At 43.6% G+C, this 18,221-nt stretch overlaps 1 protein-coding gene across 5 annotated transcripts in view; it reads right to left on the bottom strand.

Annotated features, from left to right (window-relative positions):
• mib1 (mindbomb E3 ubiquitin protein ligase 1) overlaps window positions 1–18,221 on the bottom strand; it is a 99,305-nt gene that overhangs the window by 57,909 nt on the left and 23,175 nt on the right. The window lies entirely within an intron of this gene.

The raw sequence follows: 18,221 nt of genomic DNA, 5'->3' as shown, positions 1-18,221 counted from the left end.
GCGCCTCGGGAAAGCTTGAAAAAGACACTTGGAAATTAATGAGAACTCAAAATAGGAGAAAAGCAATCCAAACTTCCCCGCGCCTCAGAGGTAGTGTAAGGCTACCGCCGGCATCCTCCTGCTCCCCGAAGGCGCTGTAAATAAATGAATGCATCAGAAAAGCCTGTCTTTTGCTCCATGCCCTTCATGTTTCTCTGCATTACACTCCCCCCCCCCTTGCACTGATGTGCTTTAACTCCAAGTTTAGCAGTGAGAGGACAGAAGATCTACCATAAGCAGAGTTTTCCAGCTCTATTTAAAAAAAAAAAAAAAAGATGGAAGGGGACTGGAGGTGGGTCAAAGGGACAAAGAGGGCAAGAAGGTGGTACGTGAGGCGACAGTGAAGCTGGTGGTGACGATGCAAAGCAGAAGACGGGGTGGGGGGGGGGGGGTTAAGTATATACAAGTGGAAGCACGAGAAGACCACTTTATTTGGAGCTACTATAAATAGCGCAGCAAATGGTAGCAGGGTCTTATCTGGTCCAGTGCTGCTCTCTCCTTCCAGGCGGGTGGAATCGATGGGCCGGGAGCTAGCTGCACGGGATGCTTCCCGGAGCTGTGGCCAACCGTTGGGGGGGGGGGGGGGGGGGGGGGGGGGGGGGGATATGGAGAGGGTGGGGCAAGAGGAAGAGCAGAGTGGGAACTATTTTTTGCACTGCTTGACTAAAAATGGTCAAGGGAGGTAGTGAGACAAGACACAGGAGCAGCGCAGCAAAAATGGGACCGAGGCGTGTTTGAAATGCTTGGCTCTCTGCAGAGTGGCCACCGTTCTGCAGAGTCCTGCACACGCCGGGCGGTGGAAAAGGTACGAGTTTAAAGAAGAGCCCGCAGAAACGAGATCTGGACACGTCCGATGAGTAAAAATAACTAAAAGGGTTTTAGACGATCCTGTGTTGCTCATCTCTGACAGTGACAATAAAGTTTTCGTGGCTCTAGGGGGGGAAACTGTTTAACCCTATGAGCATGTCGGTTTTGATGCTAGTATTTCTGGCTCATTAACAAAGTCGGCGCTTTCCTCAAATACCTGCTATATCTAGTAGGGCTGGGCGACATAGACCTAAAATAACATCTGGGTATTTTAAGGCAGAATGCTGACATGCGATACTTACGCAGATATGTTTTGACTTTTCAAAAAGTAATTATAAAAAAGGCATCTCAGAATCAAAGCTGTTCCCCAAATGTCTCACAGGCACATTTTTTTAACCAACAGCTGTAGATCATTATGAGAAACGGGCTGAAAATAACCTACTGGAATAAATAACAGTATTATTCTAACGCAACATAGAACATCTCGATATAAACGACAGTCTCATCTTGTATCTCTTTTTTTTTTATCTCGATATATTGCCCAGACCTAACGTCAAGTAAAAAGATATTTCTAGATATGTTTTACATATTCTGTAAAAACAAAAAAATGCTAACTGCTGTTTAAGACCACGGTGTGTTTTCATAATTCAGAAAAGAAATCCATCTCTCTTTGGATACGATTAAGGGCGTGTGCTGTATATTGATATTTAATACCAAAATTAGTATTTTCATCAGCACATCAGCCGGGATCATCCAGAGTCTCGCTCACTTTGCAGTCGTAAATATGTTGCTAAGACGCTGGCTTTGACACGGGGAAGGCTCTGCTGCGTAGCGGAGGACGACGGACGAACCAGTTTATATGTGGCCTACTGGGAAAACGGTGCTAGCTGTTGTGAAAAGCGAACCTGTTTCACCTCCTCCAAACTAGCTTTAGAGCAAACAAGCCAAAGTGTTACTGATTGCCTAAATCCTCCTTCACAGACACACAGATGAGATCCACTGCTGTGCTGTTTAGGCCATTTTTTTTTTTTTTTTAATATTGGATCATACTGATGCGAAGTGCCTTTTGAGGAGCAGCCGGGTTTCCTTATTTTAAAATATTATTGTTGGAAATTTTATTTTGGCTTTCTTTCTTCGTGAATTTCTTTGTGGTGCTTCTTAGGTTTCATAAATAGGCAAAAAGGGGTTAAACCCATGAGTACCAATTTGGGAATTTTAAATATTGCAAAGATCTCATTCTCAGGAAAATGGCAAAAAATATTGTCATACCATGTTTAGTCGATCTTATTTATTCTAGTTAGGAGAACTATATGATCGCAGACCTGCGACCATATAGCTGAACATATGTCAGTACACATGTAGGTATGTATGTACAAATGAATATATTCACGAATGTATATGCACATATATACGTGTAGGTACGTATGCATGTAGGCGTATACATACATACATATATATATATCTATTATATTATATATAATATATATATATATATATATATATATATAAATATATCATATATATATATATATATATATATAATAATTATTCTGTGTGTTTTATATACATATAGATATCTATGTATGTAAATAAGACAGCATATGCCCATTTCTATTTCTTTTTGTATTTTTTTGTATCCTTTTTGATCCATTGTAAATACGAAGATTCACTGTATATAACTGAATGCACCTTTCCTACTCTGCATCTTCTTGTATGAACCGATGTGGCAAGTGAATTTCTCCATTGTGAGATCAATAAAGCCTAACTTATCTTATCTTATCTTAGGCCTGTATCAATTATTAAGTTTAAATTTAAAACTGATTTTACTAAACACATTTATTTATTTATTTATTTTTTAAACCAGATCGGACTTTCCTGATGAGTTGAAACCACATCCGGCCAACTTTTGAAGTGCACCTCTCACATTTGCTCTGAACCGTCTCCTAAACGCTCGGATCTGAATCTGCTGAACGGAGCTCCGCTGAGAAGCTCGGGTCGAGCAGCCGGATCGAGCCCTGCTGCTGCTCGCCGAGTGACGACAGAGACGACAGAAGAAGGCTGCTATACTTTCTGCCTCTCCTCAACCGATCAGGGCATCCTCCCAGCTCTCTTCCCTAGAATGCACATGATGGAAAGGAAAAAAAAAAAAACGCTGCAGTTTTTTCCCCCCCAGCCCTTCTTAGACAAATCGCAACTCTACATCTTCCCCCCCTTCTAAAGGTATGACTTGTGTTTGTGTAGGAATGTTTATATGCATGTGTGCGTGTGCCTCTCCCTCTCTTTCCCCCACCACCTCCCCACCTCCCCCCTCTCTGACTGTAGCACTCAACCCGCCCGTCATCCCCCACACCGCCTCCCCCCTAAACATAGAAGCTGAATCAGCGAGTCAGGCGTGTACCCGGCACACACGATGGCTGCAGCAGCTGGAGCGCTCTCTAGGTCATTATGGCTCTCTTCACTACAGGAAGAGGAGGAGGAGGAGGGGAGGAGAAGAGGAGCAGCACGGATGTGGGGAGAGAGAAAAAAAAAACTGATTTGACAGGTAATATATATACTCTTCTTTGGCTATCCGACGGAGTTTACCCCTGATTGGCCTTGACGTCTTACGTCCCGTCTCTTGCCTCCTTGCTTTCTTCGGACGTGTTAAGCGCGCGGTTCGCCTCTGAGCCGCATAGCCCCAAAGAGGGAGTGGAATGTACCGTTCTGCAGACGCAGCAGCATCGCTGGGACGCAACTTAACCTGAGAAAGCACCTTTTTGGGCTTTTATTGTCTCCTGCTCTTGCTCCTCTTGTCTTTTTAAAAAAAAAAAAAAAAAAAAAAAAAAAAAAGAGAAAGCAAACGAAGGTATTGTCAAAGGAAAAAGTGCGGACGAGGAGAAGACGCAGATGGAAAGGTGGGAATAGAAGCTGTGGGAGTTGCTATGGTCCACATGGATTTTATCCCAGTTTTTTGCACTCTCCACTCTGTCTCTCTCATCTTACCCCCCCCCCTCCTCCTTGTCTTGCTCGCTCTCGCTCTCTTGTGTTCCTGGCACTGGCCGGACATGCTGCAGCAGCAGAGCTCTTTGGCTCATTAGGCTTCATGGTTGCAGCTCTGCTGCTGTCTAATGATGGACTTGTTAACTCAGACCTGCACGGGTGCGGAGAGACAATGCATCCTTTTTGCATCCAAACAGCTCCTCAATACGTTTTTGCCTCCAGGACCTTATAATTACGTGGACTTTTTAAAGTGTTGTTTACATCTCTTTTTTTTATGTCTTTGATACTTTTTTCCCCCCCCCCCTCTTTCTTTCCCCTTTTTTTGGTTTTACTCCAAACATTGGGTGTGGGGGTATAGATCAGCGGAGGTAAGTTTGCCCCTAAACTGTCGGGACCAAGGTGTGCCGGCTGGGGCAGAGGGATGCAGAGAAAGTATCGGGGGGGATGATGATGATGAAGAGCGGGCAGGTCATGAGTCCCGGGCAGGAGGGGTGGGAAAAGCGGATTGACGGCACACAGCTGTGAGAAGCGTATTAATACAGATGTGCAGGGATGGGCGGGGGTGTGGAGGGTGCAGGCTGAGGAAGTGAGGGGGGGTGGGGGGGTAAATTTGTGCAGCAATGGCCGGCAGAGTAGATTTGTGTCACAGGATGAAGCTACAGCCCAGCTTCCGCTCTCTTTGCGTCTGGAGCTGCTGTGGGCTAGGCAGGGCATGCAGGGCACACGGTGCTGCAGCACACACAGCCAGCAGCAGGCTAATTCGCTGGTCTATCCCAGCGCGTAGGAAGGAATTTCACTGCCTCTGCCTCTCTCCCCCCCCCCCTGTATGCGCTCACCCTGTCGGGCAGCTGTGACATTTCCTAAACAGAACGTCACACCTTCAGGACCGCGCCGCTCCACCTTCCCAAACCCCGTCTTTGTGCTGGGGAACAGCTGTCACCTCCGCTAACACCTTCTCTCATTACTATTCCAAAGCCCTTCCACTGCAAGCGCGTTGCACCACTATTTTCTCCTAGATTATTATGATTATTTTATTCAACTTTTTAACACTCGGACTCTCAGATTTAAACGCCGACCTGGGTTCCCTTAACCCAATTCCTTAGCGTTCAGCCTGGTGGTCGAGCTTAGCGCGGTCGGAGGCGGCGTCAACTTGTGGAATGTGCGGGTTGGTGGTGTGGGGGGGGTAAAAGACTCATTAGAGGGTCCGCTGAACAGTTCTCGCCACCATGCAAATAGCTATTGATTCGCTCGGGCAGCTCTGCAACATAAAGTCTGGTTCCGGTGGGAGGGCAGACCGGTGAAATCGAGTGAGGAAGCGTAACCATACAACGACGATCTATGAGAAGAAGGGGGAGAGAGAGAGAGAGAGAGGGCGTGGGGGGAGATGGGGGGGTAATTGGGCAGGGAGGGGGGCGTACAGAGGACCAATCCACAAGTGCTGAGTGGGCATTAGCGGCTTCATGTGACCTATGGCCTGCCCGCACGCCTAAAGCCCAAATCCTGCTCACAATAGCTTCCTGTTCAACTTGGATCACTGTCGTTTTCAAACATCAGCAGGCAGGCACTCCAGAAAGCTACGGGGTGAGGTGGAGGGGGGGGGCGCTGACGCGAGTAGCGTTAGGGCCGTGCGTGCTGGTACGACGGCGTCAGGACAGATGGGGAGGCACGTTCAGAAACGGTGTTAAAATGGGGGTGGGGACGAAATCACAGCGAAGAAGTCGGACCCAGACGCAAGTGGGCGGAGAGAAGCGGAACTGTTGGGACCGTCAGCGGGACCCTTGGTATATAAGCACATTGTTGGTGCTGCCAGGAAACATCAAACGCTGGAAACTCCTACTCCTGATAACTCTTTTTTTTTTTTTTTTTTTTTTGGGGGAGGGGGGGCTGTTCTTTCTTTTTTTTTTTTTAAAACATTTTTCCCTCCTCCCATATTGCATCTGCTCCCCTCTCCACCGTCCAGAGTAGTCTGGGCTGCCTCGAGGACGAGCGAGAGAGGTTTGGCTGGGACGGTCGGCTATGGTATGGACTGCAAAGTTTCTGTTGCGTTCAGGGGCGGGGGGGGGGGGGGGGGGGGGACTGGCTGCTCAGCCTTACATGGCAACCAAAGGAAAGCCTTGAGTGTTGAACTGAATTTACACTCAAAGTCACCTTACACTGCACACTACCATACTTGGGAGAGGGGGAACAGAGAGGAGCGAGAAAAAAAAAAAAAAAAAAGACCTTCTGCTCCCAACTTCCTGACCTTGGCAAAAAAAAAAGAAAAAAAGGTGAGAACATTTCAAAACTAAGATTACCTCCTTGGTGTACATACTTCTTTATGTACCCATATGAACATATGAAAGCTATGGAATGTAAAGAAGTATGTATTCTTGGTGAGGTGCAAGTCCTCGTTCTGAAAACGTGTGTCATGAAGATGTCTGCTGGGGTTTTTTTTTGTTTTTTTTGGACTGTTTGTGTGCATACAAAAAGGGAAACGGGGTAAAAGTAAAGGGGAGAGCGGGGGGGAAAAAAAGAGACTCATGCATTAGCTATACTGTCTCTGGGCAGCCTCACTGCAGCAGTAATCGCTGTAGGGAACTTAATGCTTTTCCCAAACTAGCTGACTTGGCCAATAAAAAGCTCTCATCCAAGATATAGCAACAATTCATCGGGGGTAATTACATAAGTTAGCATAAAAAAAAGGTCGAAACACCCGTGTCGGCGTCGCGAAGCGGCGTTTGGAGATTCCTTGTGACCTTGCTGTATAAACTGGGGGGCCTTCCTTTCATTCTTGGGTGATTTTGCTGCATTCTGACAGTCAGCCAACTGCAACTTAGCACCAACTTTCGCTCAGCAGCGAGTGCTACGCAGGGAGCAGCTCCTCAATATTAATGCCATAATCTTTTCCACCGCTCCTGCATGGCTCCAGCAAGGTGACTGGGATCAAATCTCTCAACGTCGCGGGCGCCCTTTTTAACAAAAAAAAAAAACGAGCGTGTAACTGAAGGAGAGCAAAGATGTTGCTGATGAGGCAGGAAGAAAAAAAAAAAAATTGTGCTGCTGCTGCATTGTATGGATTTTATGTTAACAGTCTTAACTACGGCTGCCCTGCGTTACTTTTGCCCTTACCCTTACCCCCCTCCCCGCATCAACCCGGCTAACCTATGCACCCCCCCCCCTCTCCTCCTCCTCCCTCCGTTCTTCTCTCAGTCCTGCTCTCATTGTTCACGTTTGCTATGCTTGCCAAATGCTTTGCGGGGCCGCATGGCAGCCAGATTAGACCATCAGAAAGTGACAATGCAGGATCAGGGTCAGCTCTGGCCCGTCAGCTGATTCTAATTGTTGACTGCTTCAAACAAAAAAAAACAAAAAAAAACAACAAAAAAAGAGGCAACAGATATGGAAAGAGAGATAACTGAGGTGAGGGGGCAGAGCGCTAGCATAGCATGCAGTTGTTCGCATGGCGAGCTATTCATATCGAGCACTTTCACCCACCCTGGCCCCCACTTTTCTGCCCTTCGCTTGGATTATAAACAAGGACCGGACTAACTTTAGCACAAGTTAACCCCCCCCCCTCTTTTAAAAACTTTTAGATGCCCTCGCAAACACATTTTGCAGGTTAAAAAATAAATAAGCCACCGCACTGCAAATGAATATTTACTTTTATAAATATGGCAAAACTACACTAATCATACAGGATTTGAATTTGCATTTTTAAAAGTTTTTAGGTTATATCGCTAACAACCATTTTACAAGTTTAGATTAGATAAAAAGGTAGTGTAAACTGAATCTTGTTCGGCTTTTCTGCTCTATGAAACAGGCCCGATGTATTAAGTAAAAGCAAAACACTAATAATAAAGACTTAACCTTATATCAGTGGTCTCCAACCTGCAGCTTTTCAGTCCCTCCACAGTGGTTTGAAAATAACTTAGGCCAAAACTAATAAACTCAGCAGTGATAAGAAGGTAAATACCAAAAAAGTATTAAAAATTAAGCTGTTTTCTCTGTCTTTAAAGCAATTTCTGCAAAGAATAAAACGAATGATGCAATGAAAACTTTTTTGTAATTCGGTGGCAAACTCCATGCTTCCTCCAATCTTCATCTTTCAGAAACATAAAATCCAAATAGATGCGTCGATTTCCATTTTTTAAAAGGTTGCATTATTCCCTTACTTTCAAAGCCTAAAAATACAATTATTACTCTTTTAATTTAACGACTGAAAAGTGTTTTGAAAGAAGCTATTTGAAAACCCAGGAAGCAATCAGTTTCTAACAGGTCACGCAACTTTTGTGGCTCTAGACGGATTCTATTTGATAGGACTGAGGGGGGAAATTACTCTTTGGATGTGAATGTTGCCAAAAGTTGTCCTAGATACACCAATTAGTAAGTCAAACAGCTTGAAATGACTAATAACTCAACAACTGGAAGTAAATTAGGTAGGTTTACTGAGGAAACCTAGCCTGCAGATGTAAACTTCGTAAAAACAATAACTGACATGATGGCAATTTGATAAACAAGTCTCTTTATATATATATATATATATATATATATATATATATATATATATATATATTATATATATATATATATATATATATATATATATATATATATATATATATATATATATATATATATATATATATATATATATATGTGTGTGTGTGTGCCATGTCCGGCGTGTTTCAGCAGGCCCTCTCAGAAGCCTTGACCTGCTGTCGAAGTGACAAACGCAGCAGATGCTGACATTATCAAATGCTTAGTGCTTGTCGTGCCCCTGGCTTTTGCCCTGTTATGGCCCTTAAATGAGTCGAGCAGCCGGGCCAGCTGACTCTGGAGTGAACCTAAGTGTGTAAGTGAGGAAGCATGAATGTGCATGTGTATGTTACAAATAGACCTGCCTGGTGTGCCATATCAAGCTGGCCTTATGTTGACCTCCGTGCCGTCTACAAGCGCGGCTGTATATCGCTCAGCTGTCACCGGCCACTCGGAGGATTTCATTTGTGCCCTGGCAGGAAAAACGTCAATAATTATAGCAGCTGACTGCGTTCACAGCCCAGCGACCCCTGTGAAATAGGGCGACAAAAAAACAACAACTGAGATATTAGAAATGAATCGGTTCGGATTAAAAACAACTAACAGACGTCCATCAGCTGGGTATTAAATCCATAAGTGTGTGGCGGTGGCTTTTTGAGGACTGGAGATGGAACAACGGAGTAAAGCGTTTTAGAGGTGCACCGATCAGGTCTTTTTCATGGGCCCATACCGATTTTTATTACTCAAAGGACGGAGAAAACAAACGTTTGTCAGATTCAAACCTGTTTTTCTATCAAAAGTAATTGGAAGCTTTTCCCCGAACTTGCAAAAGACGCACGGAAGCATATGCTGGTGGTCGATGTGACTAGAAATAGAAAACTATGGGGGTATGTTTTTGATGCATTTAATAAATGGGTAAAACATTGATTTTTTTTTTCAGCACTTGAGCCGCCAATCGCCAATCAGATCCGATGCGGGGGAAAACTGTCAGGTCTCCAATCTCCGGCTCATTAAGCGCCGCATCTCTAGTTATGCCGCAGGATTCTAACCCCACAAGTTCAGCCTAACTTTGCAAAAGGACACAAGCTGAGCGGCAGGATTAGATGCGAGCGCTGACGTGTTTCCAAAACGGACGGCGTCACCTCGTCGCACTGACGCAGGATCTGTCAGGCGGGCAAAAGGCTTTTCCTGTGTGGACACTCCGATGCCCCTCGCAGATTACGAGTCCTGTATTACAGTAAAAAGACGTGAACTAACACCCAGAGTTACTGTACAAACTGAAGGCTTCACACAGCAAATCAACCTCAAGGACTTAGAAGAGCGGCTTAAATTAATGTTTGTGACTTGACACCTCCCCTCCGAGTGCGGCTGCAGGAACACGAGTCAAAGAAGCCGTGCGTGTAGCTCTGCCTCGGCATTTGTCTGCCGGGCCGTCTCGGTGACCGGAGCGGCGGTGGCGGCGCTTGCAGTGGGGGCCCCCCCCCATCTGTCAAGGCCTGTAATTGCTTCATGACTCCGGGACATTTGACTCAAGTGCACTGCCACAGATTATTATGATCCCTTTCTCGGAGAACATTTTCTCACTCCGTGAAGGGGCCAAAGCGCGGAAAGATGGCGACGAAGACGAATAGACATAGGCGTGGGAGGCAGCTGGGCTTGATCGCCGGTACCTGGGTAATACTGGCGCGGTGGTAAATGGGCTGCGGGCGCTTAATAGACCCGGGTGTCACATAGGCTTGATGAAGCTGAGGAGGGAAACGAGCAACTGGTCACTTCAGCCGGTGAGCTGGGCTGACAAATCTGCTCCGTTTTTTTTTTTTTTTAAGTGTTCTTCAAATATTAACCCATGTTTTGAGAGTGATTAACATTTATTTTAAAGCACGAAAAAAAAAAAAAGGTGTTTTTACTCCAACAGGTCCGATGTGAAACAATGCTTTGCTAAAGCTGGTAAAATGGAACCAAATCACCTCTTGAATGGATTTGGTCCCCTTCAACCAGCTGTAGCTATGCTTTGATGACTACAGGATCCAGGATGGCGTAACGAAGGGCAAGCGGGTCCTCCCTGAGGACCGACGTGTGCCCGATGCATGCCTGTCCTTTATTCATCTGCTCTGTACGGTGACTGTAACTGCTAAACTGCCCTCGTTTTTTTTTTTTTTTTGCTTATCGTTATTAAAAATACAGTTAAATATGCAAACCTGTTGTGTTGTCCTCTTTCCCTGACTGACTGTTGCCTCTGATTGGTGTTTGTGCAAAAGCGATGTAAAAAGATGCAGCATGAACACAGATGGGACAACTGAACATGTTTTAATCAGGATAGAGGAGTCAGTGTTGTACTATTGACTTTAAATCGGGTTGGAAGCTGCATATAAACAATGTAAAAAATTAAAAAAAGTAAGATGCCCAAGCCTATTGGAATAGGACATTATGGTTCAGATTATTAGGACGTAAACATCATTAAATCACCTGCCTTTCAAATTCTGCATGTAGGACAACTCTTAACTGCTCCAGTGATGTAAGAAAACGCAATCTTCCTCTAGGCTGCTTTCCACACGGTGTTTAGAAGTGAAGAAAAGTATGAACTTGAAAGTAATTAAGAGGGATGAGAGTGTGGAATAACTGTGGAGGAAACAACAACCTATTATTCACAGTCGGTATAAAAAGAAAACTGTACATGAAACGTGTTAAACATGTATTAAAGCGAGGTTTGACCAGTATCGTCTGCGAGACTCAATTTATCCCGATCTGATGCACAAATTTAGTATTAAACCTCTGCTGATGTTTTTGTTTCTTCTCTTTATTTCATAAAACGTGGTTGGCATGAGATGTATGTGGCGGCCATTCCTGTAGCAGCCAGCTGAGCGGCAGTGCACAGCAAAATGTTGGGGGGGAGCACTGCTAACTCAAAAATGGACTTAGTAAGAGGTTTTCAGCATATGACTGTTCAACACGTTGGTACATATTGATACGGGGGAAACCGTCCCATCTCAAGACGCAGGTGCTACAAAAGACTGAAGAAGCCGGTAAAAGCAGAACATCTTTGTTTAATTGCTTCATCAAACTGGCTACATGGGTAATGACTAAAGATTTTACTCGTTATGGGCTAATAACAGTCACTGACCATGATTTCTGCCATGCGTCACCGCGTTCACAGAGCGTGTCTCTCAATAAATGCCACATATCAGGAAAACCTTCAGAAAATACCTCCTTTCCTAAATGAAGGACTGCAGATCCCTCCGTCTCTTCACGCGGGCCGATTACCCTTTAGGGTGTACGTCTGCATCGGCCCATCTTAACAGGAAGCCGAGAACTGCACGGCAAATGGAGGGGAGCGAGTATTACAAGGAAGCGGCGTGTTAAAAAAAGACTACAAAAAGCAGCGGCAGGACTTGTTTAAAGCCCATTTATGAATCATGGGTTATTAAATCTTTTGTTTATAATACGGAGGGAGCTACTGGCTTCTGGCGGCCCGACGGAAAGACGCAGAGACGAGGCGGGGTCCGTGAGCAAGCTGTGGCTATATGGTGAACACGGACCATAAAGAAAATCCTGAGCAGTTTCAAACTACAGCGGTCTGGTGTTTTTCCCACTGTGTGCGTTTGAGTAATGAACAAGCTAAAGTCTGCTAGGACTCCCCTGTGGGTAGAGCTGATTTCGCTCAGTGTTTGGGACTCAGAGTTGAAAGATTCCTCCGTCACACGCAGAGTCCTTCCTGTGCATCTCGTCTCCGCTACCGTACGGCCAAACCACGCTCCTCAAAAAAAACGTCGACAGCAGCAACGCTTCAAACCAAACGGCACAATTTCATGTTCTTGGGTTGTTTTTCTGACAAAAGAAAAAGGCTTTGAGGGATTCACGTCGCCCTTTGTGCGTTTTAACAGTCAATCTTTTTAACTCAGCATTTCCTTAGATTTTAAACAGACATTTTATTCCTAGTCAACCCTTAGTTTGGGTAATTTTATATTTACATTTTATTTTATTCTATTCCTTAATGCACCTCTTTTTCATTTGCTCTGCTTTCTACAACTACAATCATTTCACCTTGTTTCTTTTACACTAATCTGAATTAGTTTTCTAACCCCCATATTTACGTAATTATTACCTTTTTTTAGGGTTTCTTTGTAGACGCTCATGTCTATATTACCCCTGACAGACTAAGTTTTTACCAGTAAAACAACAAATTCTACATTTTAAGGGCCTTCTTTTAAATTTTATTTGCTTTCTGTAACCAACATCTCAGCTTTCCACTCGTTTTGCTTAAGCATTTATTCAACATTTTTATGTTCTAACCATTCATTATATATAACTTCAATATCAGTTATAAAATAAAGATAAATCTAATTGTTTTTAGAAATATTTACCATACATATATAATGTCTAAAATGTTTAAAATTTCTTTGTAGATGTAGGCTACAAGATCAAACAATAGAGCTCATATCTTTCTTAGCAATGACAGACTTAATGTTGTTTTGTTGTTTCATTTTATGTCCCTTACAATTTGGGTAATTTTATCTGTGTTTTTTTATAATCACCATTACGTTTGCATTTTAGCTATTGTTGTTGAAGCATCTGTCTTTGTTTTATGACCCCCATTGTATTTATGTTTTGTTATTCCTAATTTTCATTTGAGTATGAATACTTAAAATCCAATTTTAAATTCTTTTTTTTATTTTTTTTTTCAATCTAGCTCTAGGACAGAAAACGGATGTTCTTGTCGGTCTTGTCTATGAAACAACGTACAGATTAAACGTGTTTAGCTTTTTTGACCGTTTTGTCACTTTGTTTGGGTGCAGGTCCATAATTAATTGTATAAAGCACTTCGTGTTCCAGAGAATTAATAATAATGACATTTAATTGCCATTGCTACGCTTTTTATTCTAATGAAATTTATCCTAAGCACCAAAGCCACCCCTTAGGGAGCGGCGGGCTGCCACTCTGCGGCACCGGGGGAGCGTTCTGGGGCCAAAGTGGCAGCGTTTGGGATTCAAACTGGGGAACTTGCAGCCTTCCCAGGACGCGAGCGCCCTGCTCTAACCACTAGGCCACAGCCCTTTAATTAAATGAAGGCGTTATACAAGCAAAGTTTGATTAATCAATGATACTTCTGACTTGTTTAGGGAGAAAACACCAGAGCAGCGTGAGCTGAAGCTTAAACTGAACTAAAGTTAGGAGCAAATGCGGGACCTAAAGTTAGTCATGCTGCCACTGTCCCAATGGGCTCTGCATCATAATGTCTATATAGAGCCCTGTGATTAGCGCCCAAGTCAAACCATTTCTTATGGGCCGACATCAGTACTTTTTTTTTAGAAATATGATTCTATGGCAGAAATCCCTCAAAGCAATCAATCGAAACGGCCGTTTCTCCACTAAACACGCTCTGACGAGGGGCTTTCACTTGGACCTGGGGAGAGATTTGGGGGGGCTTTAGGACTTGTGGCCCCTCTCTCCAATATTGCAGCAGCTCGAGCGTGAAATAAAAGTAAATGGGAATACTGGAGATGGGAACATATATCTTTGTTTCTCTGAAAGCGAGGGGACAGAGTGTGGACTGAGGCAGGTAATTCACACACAACACAAGCGAAGCCCTGATATAGAAAATGCTGTACTCCAGCACTTTTCGCCTGTAAATCAATGACTCCTACTGGAAACCTGCTTTCTGCTGTATGTTCTGCAAGCCGCTTTGCTAAGAAAAAATATATGCGCCAACTGCTTTTAAACATCTAGAATTCAAATTAATGCCGTTTTACTCAGCCTTTCTTTTACATCTCATAATTACTTTCATTAAATGTACTTTAAATTATTTTCAAAACAAGTAAACCCAGAAGCGTTGAAACGGCTTTTCTTCCCATTTGGGAGTAAAAATTTCAGCAGGACCTACCTTGAAGCATCTTTTTCCCCTGAAAAATACGTTTTGTGATCTATAAAATGTAAAGACTTTAGAAAAGACTTATACTGACACACACACAAATAATTTACCGTATTTGTCGGACTATAAGTCGCAGTGTTTCTCACAGTTTGGACGATCCGACGACTTATATTCAGGTGCGACTTATATATAAAATTGAAATGGTAATTCATTTTGACCTCCATGAACCAAGGAGTAACCATTACCGTCTATAGGCCTCAGCCTTCTCTGCATACCTAGAACCAGAACTAAACACGGAGAAGCAGCATTTAGTTCCTATGCTCCACTTATCTGGAACAAACTTCCAGAAAACTGTAAAAGTGCGGAAAGCCTGAGTTCCTTTAAATCAAGATTAAAAACTCATTTGTTTAGGATTGCCTTCGCCTGTTCTAATTGAACTGTACTACTGAAATATAATTAGTTTACTTTGTATTACAACTGTTTTTACTTGTTTGCTTTTAATTTTTATTTTCCTATGTTCTATTTTGTTTCTGCATTTTATTCCTACTTGCTTTTATTCTGTTTTATTTTCCTATATTGTAATCATGTAAAGCACTTTGCATTGTCTCTGTACTGAAATGTGCTATATAAATAAACTTGCCTTGCCCATAGCCACAAGAGGGCTCGCTAGTCTTGTGAAAACTATCCTGCTGTTCTACCACTTAATATTAATTGAAACATTAATTTATAAACAACAAAGACTGAACACATGTTTGTATGTTTTACTGTTTCAGTCTGGATTCACATAGCAGAGCGTTGAGTGGTGCAGCTCAGAGGTCTCGTACTGAGACAGAACCGTGTTACTGGGCTGTCAGTGAAGCTAACAACAGCTAGCGCTAGCTTACAGCTCTGTTGTCTGGCCAGGTTACTTCACTGATGAACGTGAGCTTTATGTTGCTCTGAGACATCCGTGTTGTCCTGTTAGCTTAGCGCGTAGCACCGTTACGCACACAGCCTAATTTAGGCGTAAGTTTGACAACTTTCAGCGTAACGGCCCGTCATGCTGAAATGAGCTGGATAAAACCGTGCTGGTTAGAGATGCTAATTTACCTCATTCATCCTCCCAGGTCTGTTCCACGCTATTCAGACGGATGTGGATGCAGCTGTTTAATAAATTGGCTCACCAGATTAAATGTCAGTTTTTAGCCTTTGATTGTGTGAAATAAATGTCTAAAATAATGCAAATAGTCCTCTGTATGACGCCTTTTTTACTGACACAACCAAAAATACGGCACTCAGAGAATATGATGCATTTGACTTTCTTCCTGTTCTTACTTCCTCACAATGTCCCCACCATCGTGAGCTTTTGCAACTCAGCCACTAAAAACATAAATCCAGCCTGGGTATAGAGTGCAGTCTATTAAAAAGGTACAAATACATTGTTCACATGCAGAATTTGAATGCATGGCACTTGAAATATAATATTCTACCAAATATTACAACCCTGTAGTCAAATGCAATATCACAGACACTGATTCAGGAAATGTATATAAGGCAACAGTTTTTCTCTTTAATATTATTGACGTTTATTCTGTAAATGTTTTATGCTGCATTCAGTCCAAACGCGTTTTGAGCGTCAAAAAGGAATTCAACGTCTCAACTTGGACGCTTGTGCGCATAAAAGTCGGACGCGTTGTGTAGAGCCTCAACGCTCTGACGTTCTTTTCCTCTGCCAGACTCTTTGTACGATGGCGGCTGAAATCCAGAGTGGCTTGGCCGTGTCTAGATTCACCAGATAATTCAGAAGCGTTCAAAGTTTACATCTCACCCGAGCCCGGTTTGATGACGCGTTGACCAGCATTTCCCACCAGGACAATAACTACAGTCGCCCCATTTCAGCTGAAGAGCGTCTGTCCATCTGCGCCAGCACTTCACATAGCGAAGTCTCTCTGATTGGTTGATTCAGCCGCAACTCTAGCATCGGCCGCTCTAGAAGCGCTTAACTTGCGTCAAGCCAAATGCGCAGCACAAAACGCGCTGAAAGCTTCAAAACGCGCAGCACAAGGTGTGGGACGTCCCGCGTCCTCGAAGCCCGTTTAGGCGAGTCCACAAAGTCAACAAGGTGCATAAGTCATTGAAGCTGTGGTTGAGTCAAATTAAGGAAATTATTTTAGTGCAACAGTTTCAGAGACCAAAAAAAGACTACTTTTAAAAACTACATTTATGTGACGATGCAGCAGCAGCTGTCGGGTGCCTGTGAGACAGAGCTGAGGGAAGAAGGAACCCTCATAGCAGCTCTCCTGCTTTCGGTAAAGTCGCCATTAAAACAAAGAAAGTCGCTAAAAGCCGTTATTGCTAGTTGCCCTTTGAAAGAAAATTGCTAGAGGGGTCTGAAAAGTCGCTAAATTAGCTGGAAAGACACTAAATGGGCCACACTGGATTATCCTCTCTCGTTTTCCTTCCCTCCTGAGAGCAGCGCAGCGCAGTAGCCACTAGCAGCTTCGCAGCCAGACAGGAAGGAGCAGGCGGTGTCGGTTTTTCAAAAACCATCACAGTTTCACATTTAAATTCATTTTATCCTCAGATTATGGTGAGTATATATATATATATATATATATATATATATATATATATATATATATATATATACACACACACACACATTTTTAAACTCCATTGTGAAGGTGTGGCGGCTTTCATTTTGCCGTAGCGGAGCGCCACGATCAATTATTGCGGTGAGAGCAGTGGAGCTACAATGAACGGCTGAAACTGCAGCTAACCAGAAACAAACACTAGACGTGTCCATATGCAGTGTCGTTACGTTAGCGCGTAAAAAAGGTTGGCCTGTCGGACAACCAATAGATAAGGCGATACCCCGAGAACTCGAAGCCAAAAAAAGCAGCAGTGTTCCCCCTAAGAATGTCCTCTGGTCACTTAAAGGAGACACGGTTTTCATGATTTTCTTTTAGTAATAGCAATATAAAAAATGTACTGCTTTAATCAATGCCGTCAAAGTCTATGCTAGTCTCCATTTCTCTGTCTTTATCTGTTATATATGGATCGACATGCTGAGATCAGCCTCATACTGCCAGGGGGAGCTGGGCTAAATCCTGTCCCCCGGTGATGTGTTGATATTTTCCTGCTTGTAAGGGCCGCCGTCCGAAGCACTTAGGCTGTTTTCTATAGTCGGGTGCGGATTAGGACAGTAATGGCCGCTACTCGCAGCAGAGTGAGCGCAGCTATCCTCACAGCTCACAAGTTGGTCGAGACTTCTTTTCCACCGCGGTCCGTTTTTACCGGCGGGAGCGTGTGTTCCCACGTGTCAGTGCAAAACTCCGGCGCGTGTGATAAAGAGAGCACATAACTGTAAAAACTAGATAAGATCACTTGGCTTGTTTCACTGGAGGACAACGTATAAACCTGCTTTATAGAGCTACGGTAACCTTAAACGACTTCTGTTGTGAGCTGCATTGTTTAGAAAATACGTCTGATATAATTATTAACTCGATCACGACTCATGGCAGCCAATCTACAAGATGGACCTTCATTTGTTCTTATATCAGGGAGAGATTTCACTGAAAGCAGGTTGGGAGTGTGCATTTTTTGTCACAGGCTAAAACGTCAAACGGCAGCGATGAAATTATTAATGGGGGAAAAAAAAGTCTGAAGCGTCATCTCTGCAGATGCAGTTTGGGACGTGTGTGTGCGCGCGCCGTGCTCGGCACAGCCACAGAAAAGGCTCGCGCCGCCGACGCGGTGAAGAGGCAGAGCGCAGCTGCAAAAACCAGCTGCCACATTGTTAGCCAGTCCATTAAAAGGATGAAATCAAGTTATGCGTTCCTTCATTTCCTAAAAAGTTGAACTTCTAAGCTAAAAAATACGAACAAAACGCTCCCCGTTATCGCTTGCATTGATTTGAGGTAAACCTGAAGCATTAAAAAAATAGAATAGGAAAAAAAAAAACGTAATTAACCAAAGTAAATTGAAAACGGTGACCCTCTACTGTCAATCAAATCCAACTCTGACGTCGAGGAAC

This window comes from Fundulus heteroclitus, chromosome 6, assembly GCF_011125445.2.
Source record: "Fundulus heteroclitus isolate FHET01 chromosome 6, MU-UCD_Fhet_4.1, whole genome shotgun sequence".
NCBI lineage: Eukaryota > Metazoa > Chordata > Actinopteri > Cyprinodontiformes > Fundulidae > Fundulus > Fundulus heteroclitus.
The sequence above is the reverse complement of the archived record's forward strand: the minus strand, read 5'-3'. Positions and strand labels throughout refer to the sequence as shown.